The following is a 15,639-nucleotide window of genomic DNA, read 5'->3' on the forward strand; positions in this document are numbered from 1 at the left end:
GAACCGTTGAAGAGCTCTTTGAGTCATTATGGTTCCACATAGAACCATCACCCTTCCCAAAGAACTGTTGAGGAACCCTGAATCTTTTTGTGTGTAATGTGGCTGAGCTGTCCCATCCCTGGTTCAAACCTCGTTTAATCACACACTCTCAGTCTGACGTCTTGGTCTTGCCTCCCAGTCAAAGAGCTCTCCCGAATCACGGCAACTGTGTGTGTGTGTGTGTGTGTGTGTGTGTGTGTGTGTGTGTGTGTGTGTGTGTGTGTGTGTGTGTGTGTGTGTGTGTGTGTAAGGGCTCTTCCCGCTTCCCTCTGAAGGGTCTTTCCCAGAATGCAGTGCTCTCTGACAGATCTTTAAAACCCAGACAGGAGGAGGAGAGAGAGATTTATGTATGTAAACATATGTTTCCCATGCCAATAAAGCCTGTTGAATTGAATTGAGAGAGAGAGAGCGAGAGAGAGCAAGGGGGAGAGGGAGGGAGAAAGAGAGGGGAGGTGAAGAGAAGGGGTGAGAGAGGAAGAGAGAGGGGGGAGTATCAGACCTCAGGAGAAGACCCAGATGCAAACAGTTTGAAGTAACAAAAGTTTATTACAAAAACAGGGGGCAGGCAAACGACAGGTCAAGGGCAGGCAGAGGTCAGTAATCCAGAGCAGAGTCCGAAAGGTACAGAACGGCAGGCAGGCTCAGGGCAGGCAGAATGGTCAAAACCGGGAAAACTAGTAAATAGGGACTAGAGGGAAAAACACTGGTACGCTTGACAAGACAAGACGAACTGGCAACAGACAAACAGACAACACAGGTATAAATGCACAGGGGATAATGGGGGAAATCGGCAACACCTGGAGGGGGTGGAGACAAGCACAAGACAGGTGAAACAGATCAGAGAGAGAGAGAGAGAGAGAGAGAGAGAGAGAGAGAGAGAGAGAGAAAGAGAGAGAGAACAGCTGGAGCCAGCGGCATGTTATTGGTCCCCTGCCCACACTGTTGCCATGAAGCTCATGGCAAACACAGGGATGAGTGACAACACACAGGGAGCAGAAGTGACCTCCCAGTTCCACACACGCACACACAATGCCCTTCACCACACACAAATGCGCACACAATCCTTAGAGAGAGGGAGCAAAATGCAGGATGCATGTTTTGAGTTTCTACTTTTGCTCCTGGTCCTTTCTGACCTAGCCTACATATTTCCTGTATATTGCAGTCTTCAAAGTAGATTATAGTGCTGTGTGCATTTAGTCAGTGAGCATGTACAGTATTTTATGTTGCGCTGTTGTGCTGGGTAAGGCCATTAAATAGTGGTATTTTATAAGATTACTAGAAAGAGTAGCGGTTTGTTAACCCCTGGGGAATAGAGCAGCAGAGCACCCAGCCTGCCTCAGCATCTAGTCCCTGATTACTCTCTACTTTAAACGGCCCTCCTCTCCCTGACATTTAGATTGCAGTCTACTACTAGCTCCCCACCCAGGATAATAGGACTACAGAACAGATAAAGACACAAATTGTGCCCCAAAGGACTAACAGATACTCAACATTATGATTTCTTTACAAACTATTCAAATTAACATTATTTAAGAACATTTTATTTGTGGTTTAAAAGATATCCACCAACAAGCAACTACATCCTCTATAAATTAAGACAGTAAATAGAAAACTTGTTTAGTTTACCTTCTTAGATACTCATCTTTTAAGTTGTACCTATGGCAGTGGATAAGAAGTATGCAAAAGTGTTTGTGCTAAACCACCACAAGGGGTGGCTGGCGGAATTAATTAAACATAGTCTCAAAGTGAATCTGAAACGGCACTGTTCACAAATTCACAAATTAGCATTGAAATGCATTAACATGATGCGAGCCTACCAGATGAGCTAAATGACTTTTATGCTCGCTTCGAGGCAAGCAACACTGAAGCATGCATGAGAGCACCAGGTGTTCCGGACGACTATGTGATCACGCTTTCCGTAGCCGACGTGATCAAGACCTTTAAACAGGTCAACATTCTCAAGGCCACGGGGCCAGACGGATTACCAGGACGTGTACTCAGAGCATGCGCGGACCAACTGGCAAGTGTCTTCACTGACATTTTCAACCCATCCTTGACCGAGTCTGTAATACCCACATGTTTAAAGCAGAGCACCATAGTCCCTGTGCCCAAAGAAGCGAAGGTAACCTATCTAAATGACTACCGCCCCGTAGCAGTCACGTCGTTAGCTATGAAGTGCTTTGAAAGGCTGGTCATGGCTCACATCAACACCATCAGCCCAGAAACCCTAGACCCACTCCAATTCGCATAAGGCCCCAACAGATGACGCAATCACAATCACACTCCACACTGCCCTTTCCCACCAACTGCTTGCCCCACTGGTTTTAGTCACAAGTTCTAATTTACCTAGCTAGCTAACATTAGCTACTTATGTCATCATGAATGCAAGCACATGGCCTGAATTACATATCTGCGGCAACTGTCTTGCTTTTTTCAGATTTCGGAACACAAACTAAATAAGCCCACTAGCTAAGATTATAGGCCCATACAGTAACAGTGTTATTTTCATATCATGAACGAGTGTTCACATTGGTACCAGTCCAGTGCTATCTAAGCTAACTACCTTGCTGGCAACATAGCTAAACTAACTACCTACCTTGGTTGCTAGCGAATGTTAACTAAGTGAGAATGTGATGAGGACAGGGCTGCTTGCTTGCTGAATTGTACTTTTGATTATTTACTTATTCAAATACGCTGGCTGTGGCAAGCTACTCACGTCAAATCACCATGCCAACTCTCTCTCACATTGTGACCTAGGGCTGAATGATGTTCAATGAGCCGCTCATAGAGCGCCCTCTTCAGGCAACGATTGGAAGAAAAAAAATATGTAATGACCGCAAATGGAGCAGATGTATTTGTTTATTCTATGTATAAAATATTGGCGAATATCTGTCGAATAAAGACCGATAGGAATATTTCTGTGACTGGCTTATATCGTCTGATAATATTGGTCAACAGATTTATCGTTAGGGCTCTAGTAGAGTGTTTGAAGGAGAGACCGGGAGAAAGATGAGACAGAGAGGAGTGTGTGTTTTCTAATAAAGACTAAACGCTGGGCTGCGTAGACACACAATCTCACAGCACTATTTAAGGGGCTTTTAACTGACCACAGTTAGCAAGGGTGACCGAGACAGGTGACACCGACACACATTCTTTAGTAAGGCTGCGGTGTGAGCTGTGTGAGTGTGTGTACCTTCATCAGAGGAACACAGGCCTGAGGAACTGGGATGGCAGTGTGTGTGTGTGTGTGTGTCTGTCTGTATCCAATATCTGCTCTGCTGTGCCCTATCCATATAATGCCACTTCTTTGACCTGGTAGGCCCATAGCTTGTTATGTCATCTACCAGGCCAGAGACCTACTGACTGACGAACAGACTATCAGCTGATGGAACTAGATTGCTGTAAAAGGAACTCTCAGTATAACTGTTAACTCTCTGTCTTTATGCCCCCCCCCTCCATCCACCCCACTTCACCGAAACCTAAAAAGGATTACTCTCCCTTTGCTGAGCAAAATGAGGCGAGGCACCACAGCGTTACTAGAATGAATGAATCAGTCCATTCTATACAGTGTTGTTTTGTTGTTATGTGGGTTAATTGGCTTAATCTGTGCCCCTATGAGCCTAGGAGGAGGGATGAAGGGGGCTCTTTGGTGGTGTTTTGTAGCTGGCGTACCAGGGGGGGATTGGGGGGTTGGCTGAGACAGGAAAATACAGACTCAGAATATACTGGGAAATGTGGGAATATTGACAGTCCTCCCTCCCCTGGGGACAGTGGGACTGTGGGAGACTGGGAGGTTACGGAATTAGAACCCTGTGGTTCTGGAATAGGATGCTTCTAGTTCTATTCATTCACACCCTCAAATTGGAGAGAGGCTAGAGAATAGAGGAAGTTCATCTCCATACATAATGATACGTTTTAAGTGAGAAGAAGGCATTGGTCTGAAGCAAAAAAATAAAGGGGATTCACATGAGTACCACAATGCCTACTTCACCGATGCTCTACCAAGGTATTCCAGCACACAGCTTTGACCTACTAGGGTACAGTGGGGGGAAAAAGTATTTGATCCCCTGCTGATTTGTACGTTTGCCCACTTACAAAGAAATGATCAGTCTATAATTTTAATGGTAGGTTTATATGAACAGTGAGAGACAGAATAACAACAAAAAAATCAGGAAAAACGCATGTCAAAAATGTTATAAAATTATTTCAATTTTAATGAGGGAAATAAGTATTTGACCCCTCTGCAAAACATGACTTAGTACTTGGTGGCAAAACCCTTGTTGGCAATCACAGAGGTCAGACGTTTCTTGTAGTTGGCCACCAGGTTTGCACACATCTCAGGAGGGATTTTGTCCCACTCCTCTTTGCAGATCTTCTCCAAGTCATTAAGGTTTCGAGGCTGACGTTTGGCAACTCGAACCTTCAGCTCCCTCCACAGATTTTCTATGGGATTAAGGTCTGGAGACTGGCTAGGCCACTCCAGGACCTTAATGTGCTTCTTCTTGAGCTACTCCTTTGTTGCCTTGGCTGTGTGTTTTGGGTATTATCAAGCTGGAATACCCATCCACGACCCATTTTCAATGCCTTGGCTGAGGGAAGGAGGTTATCACCCAAGATTTGACAGTACATGGCCCCGTCAAATGATGAGGTAAAGTTGTCCTGTCCCCTTAGCAGAAAAACACCCCCAAAGCATAATGTTTCCACCTCCATGTTTGACGGTGGAGATGGTGTTCTTAGGGTCATAGGCAGCATTCCTCCTCCTCCAAACACGACGAGTTGAGTACATGCCAAAGAGCTCCATTTTGGTCTCATCTGACCACAACACTTTCACCAGTTGTCCTCTGAATCATTCAGATGTTCATTGGCAAACTTCAGACGGGCATGTATATGTATTCTTGAGCAAGGGGACCTTGCGGGCGCTGCAGGATTTCAGTCCTTCACGGCGTAGTGTGTTACCAATTGTTTTCTTGGTGACAATGGTCCCAGCTGCCTTGAGATCATTGACAAGATCCTCCCGTGTAGTTCTGGGCTGATTCCTCATCATTCTCCTGATCATTTCAACCCCACGAGGTGAGATCTTGCATTGAGCCCCAGGCCGAGGGATATTGACAGTTCTTTTGTGTTTCTTCCATTTGCGATTAATCGCACCAAATGTTGTCACCTTCTCACCAAGCTGCTTGGCGATGGTCTTGTAGCCCATTCCAGCCTTGTGTAGGTCTACAATCTTGTCCCTGACATCCTTGGAGAGCTCTTTGGTCTTGGCCATGGTGGAGAGTTTGGAATCTGATTGATTGATTGCTTCTGTGGACATGTGTCTTTTTTACAGGTAACAAGCTGCGGTTAGGAGCACTCCCTTTAATAGTGTGCTCCTAATCTCAGCTCGTTTCCTGTATAAAAGACACCTGGGAGCCAGAAATCTTTCTGATTGAGAGGGGGTCAAATACTTATTTCCCTCATTAAAATGCAAATCAATTTATAACATTTTTGACTTGCGTTTTTCTGGATATTTTTGTTGTTATTCTGTCTCTCGCTGTTCAAATAAACCTACCATTAAAATTATAGACTGATCCTTTCTTTATCAGTGGGCAAACATACAAAATCAGCAGGGGATCAAATACTTTTTTCCCCCACTGTAGCTATGTTGGTCTACTACGTCAAACAATGTGTAGCAGGCTGCTTAGGATTTAAACCTTCTCAAAGGTGCTCCCACAATAATGTGATTTGTACTGCATACAAGGTAAAGTATTGGATTCGTCACACACCATATTAAGACATCCAATTCCACTACCTTTTAAAGCTTGTTTGTAAAAACCTGTTTTGCTTTGTCATTATGAGGTATTGTGTGTAGATTGATGAGGGGGAAAAACTATTTAATCCAGTTTAGAATAAGGCTGTAACGTAACAAAATGTGGGAAAAGTCAAGGGGTCTGAATACTTTCCGAATGCACTATAACTGGTGTGTCGTGTCCCGTGTATGAAAATATTACATGTTTTCTTCGCATATCTTTTTAATATATTTTTTCTAAAAACTCAACTTCAAAACACTCTCCTGCAACTCGCCTCACCAATTTGTTTTATTGTTTTATTTAAGTATTATTCACCTCAAATCTGAAATCCACAACAGAAGCTAGCCAGAAGTTAGCCAGTTCACCTATCCGAGTGACTATTGGCTAACGTCGGTCCCGGAGCAAACACCAATTATTCCGAAGTAGAGGTCGACCGATTAATCGGAATGGCTGATTAATTAGGGCCGATATCAAGTTTTCAAAACAATCGGTAATCGGTATTTTTGGTCTCCGATTTCCCACTTTTTTAATATATATATATATATATATATTTTTTTACATTTACATTTTTTTATACACCTTTATTTAACTAGGCAAGTCAGTTAAGAACACATTCTTATTTTCAATGACGGCCTAGGAACGGTGGGTTAACTGCCTTGTTCAGGGGCAGAACGACAGATTTTTACCTTGTCAGCTCCTTACCGGCTACTATCTGAATATGTCTATCGGACAATTTTCTTGGGCCACTACAACTATTTTCCTAATTGGATTGGTCCCCTCTACCACGCGGAACCCAACTAATCTACCGACGGAAACGCACGAGGTGGCTAAAAACAGACCTCCATCTTCTGCCAGCTTGCTACCCATGGCCCGGCTAGCTGTCTGAATCACCGTGACCCCAACCAACCTCACTACTCACTGGACCCTTATGATCACTCGGTTAAGCATGCCTCTCCGTAATGTCAATATGCCTTGTCCATTGCTCTTCTGGTTAGTGTTTATTGGCTTATTTCACTGTAGAGCCTCTAGCCCTGCTCATTATACCTTATCCAACCTTTCAGTTCCACCACCCACACATGCGATGACATCACCTGGTTTCAATGATGTTTCTAGAGACAATATCTCTCTAATCATCACTCAATGCCTAGGTTTACCTCCACTGTATTCACATCCTACCATACCTTTGTCTGTACATTATACCTTGAAGCTATTTTATCGCCCCCAGAAACCTGCTCCTTTTACTCTCTGTTCCGGACGTCCTAGACGACCAATTCTCATAGCTTTTAGCCATACCCTTATCCTACTCCTCCTCTGTTCCTCTGGCGATGTAGAGGTGAATCCAGGCCCTGCAGTGCCTAGCTCCACTCCTATTCCCCAGGCGCTCTCTTTTGATGACTTCTGTAACCGTAATAGCCTTGGTTTTATGCATGTTAACATTAGAAGCCTCCTCTCTAAGTTTGTTTTATTCACTACTTTAGCACACTCTGCCAACCTGGATGTCCTAGCCGTGTCTGAATCCTGGCTTAGGAAGACCACCAAAAACTCTGAAATCTCCATCCCTAACTACAACATTTTCAGACAAGATAGAACGGCCAAAGGGGGCGGTGTTGCAATCAACTGCAGAGATAGCCTGCAGAGTTCTGTCTTACTATCCAGGACTGTGCCCAAACAATTTCAGATTCTACTTTTAAAAATCCACCTCTCTAAAAACAAGTCTCTCACCGTTGCCGCTTGCTACAGACCACCCTCTGCCCCCAGCTGTGCTCTGGACACCATATGTGAACTGATTGCCCCCCATCTATCTTCAGAGCTCGTGCTGATAGGTGACCTAAACTGGGACATGCTAAACACCCCAGCCATCCTACAATCTAAGCTTGATGCCCTCAATCTCACACAAGTTTCAATGAACCTACCAGGTACAACCCCAAAGCCGTAAACACGGACACCCTAATAGAAATCATCCTAACCAACTTGCCCTGTAAATACACCTCTGCTGTTTTCAACTAAGATCTCAGCGATCACTGCCTCATTGCCTGCATCCGTAATGGGTCAGCGGTTAAACGACATCCACTCATCACTGTCAAACGCTCCCTGAAACACTTCAGCGAGCAGGCCTTTCTAATAGATCTGGCCCGGGTATCCTGGAAGGAAATTGACATCATCCCGTCAGTAGAGGATGCAAGGTTATTTTTTTTAAATGCCTTCCTCACCATCTTAAACAAGCATGCCCCATTCAAGAAATTTAGAACGAGGAACAGATATAGCCCTTGGTTCTCTCCAGACCTGACTGCCCTTAACCAACACAAAAACATCCTGTGGCGTTCTGCATTAGCATCGAACAGCCCCCGTGATATGCAACTTTTCAGGGAAGTTAGAAACCAATATACACAGGCAGTTAGAAAAGCCAAGGCTAGCTTTTTCAAGCGGAAATTTGCTTCCTGCAACACAAACTCAAAAAAGTTCTGGGACACTTTAAAGTCCATGGAGAATAAGAGCACCTCCTTCCAGCTGCCCACTGCACTGAGGATAGGGAACTCTGTCACCACCGATAAATCCACTATAATTGAGAATTTCAATAAGCACTTCTCTACAGCTGGCCATGCTTTCCACCTGGCTACCCCTACCCCGGTCAACAGCACTGCACCCCCCACAGCTACTCGCCCAAGCCTTCCCCATTTCTCCTTCTCCCAAATCCAGTCAGCTGATGTTCTGAAAGAGCTGCAAAATCTGGACCCCTACAAATCAGCCGGGCTAGACAATCTGGGCCCTCTCTTTCCAAAATTATCTGCCGAAATTGTTGCAACCCCTATTACTAGCCTGTTCAACCTCTCTTTCGTGCAGTCTGAGATTCCCAAAGATTGGAGAGCAGCTGTGGTCATCCCCCTCTTCAAAGAGGGGGACACTCTTGACCCAAACTGCTACAGACCTATATCTGTCCTACCCTGCCTTTCTAAGGTCTTCGAAAGCCAAGTCAACAAACAGATTACCGACCATTTCGAATCCCACCGTACCTTCTCCGCTATGCAATCTGGTTTCAGAGCTGGTCATGGGTTCACCTCAGCCACGCTCAAGGTTCTAAACGATACCTTAACCACCATCGATAACAAACAATACTGTGCAGCCGTATTCATCGACCTGGCCAAGGTTTTAGACTCTGTCAATCACCACATCCTCATCGGCAGACTCAACAGCCTTGTTTCTCAAATGATTGCCTCGCCTGGTTCACCAACTACTTCTCTGATAGAGTTCAGGGTGTCAAATCAGAGGGCCTGTGGTCTGGGCCTCTGGCAGTCTCTATGCGGGTGCCACAGGGTTCAATTCTTGGGCCGACTCTCTTCTCTGTATACATCAATGATGTCGCTCTTGCTGCTGGTGAGTCTCTGATCCACCTCTATGCAGACGACACCATTCTGTATACTTCTGGCACTTCTTTGGACTGTGTTAACAACCCTCCAGATGAGCTTCAATGCCATACAACTCTCCTTCCATGGCCTCCAACTGCTCTTAAATACAAGTAAAACTAAATGCATGCTCTTCAACCGATCGCTGCCTGCACCTGCCCACTCGTCCAGCATCACTACTCTGGACGGTTCTGACTTAGAATATGTGGACAACTACAAATACCTAGGTGTCTGGTTAGACTGTAAACTCTCCTTCCAGACTCACATCAAACATCTCCAATCCAAAGTTAAATCTAGAATTGGCTTCCTATTTCGCAACAAAGCATCCTTCACTCATGCTGCCAAACATACCCTCGTAAAACTGACCATCCTACCGATCCTCGACTTCGGCGATGTCTTTTACAAAATAGCCTCCAATACCCTACTCAATAAATTGGATGCAGTCTATCACAGTGCCATCCGTTTTGTCACCAAAGCCCCATATTCTACCCACCACTGCAACCTGTACGCTCTCGTTGGCTTGCCCTCGGTTCATACTTGTCGCCAAACCCACTGGCTTCAGGTCATCTACAAGACCCTGCTAGGTAAAGTCCCCCCTTATCTCAGCTCGATGGTCACCATAGCAGCACCCACCTGTAGCACGTGCTCCAGCAGGTATATCTCACTGGTCACCCCCCAAAGCCAATTCCTCTTTTGGCCGCCTCTCCTTCCAGTTCTCTGCTGCCAATGACTGGAACGAACTACAAAAATCTCTGAAACTGGAAACACTTATCTCCCTCACTAGCTTTAAGCACCAGCTGTCAGAGCAGCTCACAGATTACTGCACCTGTACATAGCCCATCTATAATTAGCCCAAACAACTACCTCTTCCCCTACTGTATTTATTTATTTATTTTGCTCCTTTGCACCCCATTATTTCTACTTTGCACATTCATCCACTGCAAATCTACCATTCCAGTGTTTAATTGCTATATTGTATTTACTTCGCCACCATGGCCTATTAATTGCCTTTACCTCCCTTATCTTACCTCATTTGCACACACTGTATATAGACTTATTTTTCTACTGTATTATTGACTGTATGTTTGTTTTACTCCATGTGTAACTCTGTGTTGTTGTATGTGTCGAACTGCTGTGCTTTATCTTGACCAGGTCGCAGTTGTAAATGAGAACTTGTTCTCAACTAGTTTACCTGGTTAAATAAAGGTGAAATAAAATAAATAAAAGGTAAAAGGGTGGCTCCTTTGAAGAATCTCAAACATAAAATATATTTTGATTTGTTGAACACTTTTTTGGTTTTACATGATTCCATATATGTGTTGTTTCATAGTTTTGACGTCTTCGCTATTATTCTAAAATGTAGAAAATAGCAAAAATAAAGAAAAACCTTTGAATGAGTAGCTGTTTCCAAACTTTTGACTGGTTCTGTATATATTTAGATGTTTGAGATGGTTTCAATTGCACTTCTGGGCGATTTAGGGAAGGTGATGAAAAAAGAATTGAGCCCTGTATGTTACAAGCTAGCTAGCTAATATTGGGTAGTGTCGCAGAGGTGAGGACTCTCACAGTTTCGCTCTCATTTTACCCTGCTCTTTTTCTCTTTCTTCCTCTCTCTACATCTCCTTATTTCTGCTCCCTCTGACCAATGAAAGCCCTTTATTTGCCTTCACAGTATTGTCTTCTATGACTCAGAATGAGTGTGTGTGTCTATGCAGGCCTACATCTTTTTACATGGTTGGGTAAATGTGCTAATTTCCCTATGCAGCCCAAACTGTGTGCAAATCAGGGCTAATGTTAACCTATTCCTCCCTCTCTCCTCCCTCCCTCTACTGTTCTCTTCCTGGATGGCCTCTGATGCTACACCTGCATGTTATCCCTCCCCCATCCCTCCCTCCATCCCTGCCCCATCCCTCCCTCTATCCCTCCCTATCCTCCTCTGAATGGCCTGTCTAAACTACATCCGAACAGTGATCGTCTAGCGCTGCGTTGGAGCTTTTCCCACTGACTTAATACCAGCTTTAATTGCTTGATTGAATGACAATCAGCTGTCTGTCCTGCAAGCCCTGACGATAGACCACTTCATTAGCACTCCAGAACATATTCCAGTCTGTACTACCGAAACAGTCCCATAGTCTAGCATCCGCTTCGTCAGACCACTTCCGTACTGAGCGCGCGTCACTGGTACTTCCTGTTTGAGCTTTCATTTGTAAACAGGTAGCAGGAGGATAGAGTCATGGTCTATTTTGCTGAAGGGAGGGCGAAGGAGGGCCTTGTATGCGTTTCTGTGGGTAGAATAAAAGTGGTCCAGAGTTTTAGCACCTCTTGTGGCGCAGCAGACGCATTAATACACCTTCTTTTTTTTGCTGTTGTATCGTTTTGGTGTCATTTTGATATCGAGTATCGTGAATATATTTTTTATATATAAACATAAAACAATGAAAAAGGCGGCCAGCAGCCCTTGGCACAATTTCTCTGTTATACTAATCTATAATGAACCTTTGGCTGATCAGTGGACAATGGCCGGCCCCCAGTTTTCTGATAGGCTGAGCTGAGGTCACGCCAAGTCACATTCAAATTCAAACGCGGCATGAGCAAAGAGACCTGCTCCGACTCTGTCATCAGTTAGACAGCCATGATCATGAATCGCTAAAAAAAGCAAAGGGTGCCAATAAACATAGAAAGAGCACATTCTACATTTTCACATCACTGATAACTAGAGCTGTGGTGGTCATTACATTTTGTGAGCCGGTGATTGCCATTCAAATAACTGCCGGTCTCACGGTAATTGGCTGTTAATTAACATAATACAATTAAACATAGTTGAATAAAATAGAAAATATATTTTTCCCAAAATTATTTTTGAGGCAGTGCATATCTCTAGCTGTGTATAGTCACCGAAAAACGATATGAGGGGAAAAATTCAGTCACTCACCCACTCCTCCAATGGCATGACATCCTCCTAGCAGCTAGCGAGCTATCTAGCTAATGTTAGGCTCTGTGTTTTTAGCTTGCTACATAAAAAAATACGCTAGCATATTAACCACGTTATTACTGACTTATGATCATTGCCCTTGCTAGTTTGGTTGTATTGACATTCCCAGACTTAGTAACATGCGTCGGTTTTTGTCCAGAATATTGAGTCATTGAAACTGAAACAGTGAATCCCGAATGGAGGCAGCAAACAAATCAAATCAAAGTTTATTTGTCACGTGCGCCAAATACAACAGGTGTAGACCTTACAGTGAAATGCTTACTTACAGGCTCTAACCAATAGTGCAAAAAAGGTATTAGGTGAACAATAGGTAAGTAAAGAAATAAAAGAGTAAAAAGACAGGCTATAAAAGTAGCGAGGCTATAAAAGTAGCGAGGCTACATACAGACACCGGTTAGTCAGGCTGATTGAGGTAGTATGTACATGTAGATATGGTTAAAGTGACTATGAATATATGATGAACAGAGAGTAGCAGTAGCGTAAAAGAGGGGTAGGTGGGTGGTGGGACACAATGCGGATAGTCGGTTAGCCAATGTGCGGGAGCACTGGTTGGTCGGCCCAATTGAGGTAGTATGTACATGAATGTATAGTTAAAGCGACTATGCATATATGATAAGCAGAGAGTAGCAGCAGTGTAAAAAGAGGGTTGGGGGGGGGGCACACAATGCAAATAGTCCGGGTAGCCATTTTCTTACCTGTTCAGGAGTCTTATGGCTTTGGGGTAAAAACTGTTGAGAAGCCTTTTTGTCCTAGACTTGGCACTCCGGTACCGCTTGCCATGCGGTAGTAGAGAGAACAGTCTATGACTGGGGTGGCTGGGGTCTTTGACAATTTTTAAGGCCTTCCTCTGACACCGCCTGGTGTAGAGGTCCTAGATGGCAGGCAGCTTAGCCCCAGTGATGTACTGGGCCGTACGCACTACCCTCTGTAGTGCCTTGCGGTCAGAGGCCGAGCAATTGCCATACCAGGCAGTGATGCAACCAGTCTGGATGCTCTCGATGTTGCATCTGTAGAACCTTTTGAGCATCTCAAGACCCATGCCAAATCTTTTTAGTTTCCTGAGGGGGAATAGGCTTTGTCGTGCCCTCTTCATGACTGTCTTAGTGTGTTTGGACCATTCTAGTTTGTTGTTGATGTGGACACCGAGGAACTTGAAGCTCTCAACCTGCTCCAGTACAGCCCCGTCGATGAGAATGGGGGCGTGCTCGGTCCTCCTTTTCCTGTAGTCCACAATCATCTCCTTAGTCTTGGTTACGTTGAGGGATAGGTTGTTATTCTGGCACCACATGGCCAGGTCTCTGACCTCCTCCCTATAGGCTGTCTCATCGTTGTCTGTGATCAGGCCTACCACTGTTGTGTGTCGTCTGCAAACTTAATGATGGTGTTGGAGTCGTGCCTGGCCATGCAGTCGTGGGTGAACAGGGAGTACAGGAGGGGACTGAGCACACACTCCTGTGGAGCTCCAGTGTTGAGGATCAGTGTGAACCAGGCCAGCTGTAATTTACAACCTGATAGCAATAGTTTTTGGACTACCAAGAAATGTATTGGTGAATTATATTAATCATGCATTGAACTGCATCCATCTATTCTGCCAACAATACCTTTGTGTATGTCATGGAACGTTGAGTCAAATATAACCTATTTTTAAAACCTGGGAATAGCATGAACTGAGAATTTGATATTTTTGACTGATATGACTGTCTTGTTTGTTTCATATCTGCAAAGTAGTTATAATGCTGTCAGTTCCACTTTAAACTTTAGATTACCGGTTACTTTGTGTGCTAAACGTGAAATGTTTTTTGCAATGGGAAGTAATAGTTTGATTGGGAAATGCTTAATGGTTGTGTTTTTGTATTGTTATGACTGGAACCTACTGACTTATTATGTCCGAGTTTATGGACTGCTTATCCTTTAACATCATGCTGTGTGTGACTGCTGTCTTTCCATTGGCCCTATAAAGTGGTGTAGTGGTGCCTGGAGAAGTGGGTATACTCTAATTTTGCCAAAATGTTCCCAAACGGCCCTCCCAGAGAAGGAAAGATCCTATGTTTTCCTATATATTTTTTATGAGCTTTCCTATAGATTTGTCTGATCTTCACTCTCAAAATCACACTTTTTTAAATAGAAAAAATACAAAATTCTTAAGTCCACAACAATGCTTAAACAACATCACAATCTGATTGGGTGGGCCTGTCAGGGCCTGGCTCCCCAGTGGGTGGGCCTCTGTCCACCCAGGCCCATCCATGTCTACACACCTGATGCAAACAGGCATGGTGACAATTGAGCATCACAAATATCCTACTAACCAACACTTCGGTCTAAACTTTTTCAATACTTGGTTTGCATACCCATTGTTGCCTTAGTTTTTTACTCCGCTGGTCTCAGGAAGAAATTACGAGTCCTCACTGTCCCGAGACCGAGCCAAGACCGAGTACAAATGTATCGACACCGAGATGAGACCGAAGCACTCAATATGTGGTCTTGAGACCAGACTCTTACTACAACACTTCCTAAAGTATTCTATTTTTTTCAGATTACTAATGTTACTGTCCCCACTACAACAAATACATGTAATTTGTCCTTGAAACATTTAAATGAAATACTGTAGAATTCCATGCATTCCTATGGAGAACTGTTCTTACTGGGGAGTGCCAATATGGCCGACCCGGTGGTTTCAGATCTCCCTGATTCAGAAGAGGTGGGTTAAATGAGGAAGACACATTTCGGTTGAATGCATTCAGTTGTGCAACTGATTAGGTATCCCCCTCTTCTTTCCTTTCCAAAGCATCTCAATGGCTAATAGATAGCATCAGCAATACAGGGTTTAAATACATAAAACAATTGTTTAGGACATTACGTTTACTGTTTGATGAATACGTGGCTCCCGGCAGTGGGTATTAGATGTAGATTTAGCGATCTAAATGTGTTTTGAGTTTCCACTTCCTCAGGTGTTGAACACCCAATTAATTAGCCTATTATATTAATTAGTGCACATAAAGATGTATGTAATTCATCTCGATTGAAAAAAAAAAAATGAATCACTGGATCTGTTAGCACATCGACATATCTTGAATCATGCATTCCTGGACGTGTTAGATAAAACAAGTTATTTCTTGAACACCTCAGTAGTCTATGTATTATACTTCTTAATAAAGCACTAGGAATAACTTCATATGATGGTCTGACCAAATCATGGACTGGTGGCACCAACTGTAAAAGTTAGTGGCACCAGTGGAAAGTGTTAGTCTGGAGCCCTGTAATGGCCTAGTAATTCATAATTAGGGTAGGTGTTGATTAAGGGAAACGCATATGACAGGCACTAATATGCAATATAGCCTAAGTCGTTACCTTGGCTTTTATAAAATACTGGATATGGCTTAAGCAGACAGGCATACAGACAGACAGACGAGAACAAGAAGAA

At 43.9% G+C, this 15,639-nt stretch overlaps 1 protein-coding gene across 3 annotated transcripts in view; it reads right to left on the reverse strand.

Moving 5' to 3' along the window:
- Positions 1-15,639, reverse strand: part of LOC115192299 (rho GTPase-activating protein 39) — a 167,815-nt gene that overhangs the window by 101,010 nt on the left and 51,166 nt on the right. The window lies entirely within an intron of this gene.

This window comes from Salmo trutta, chromosome 4 (assembly GCF_901001165.1).
Source record: "Salmo trutta chromosome 4, fSalTru1.1, whole genome shotgun sequence".
Taxonomy (NCBI): domain Eukaryota; kingdom Metazoa; phylum Chordata; class Actinopteri; order Salmoniformes; family Salmonidae; genus Salmo; species Salmo trutta.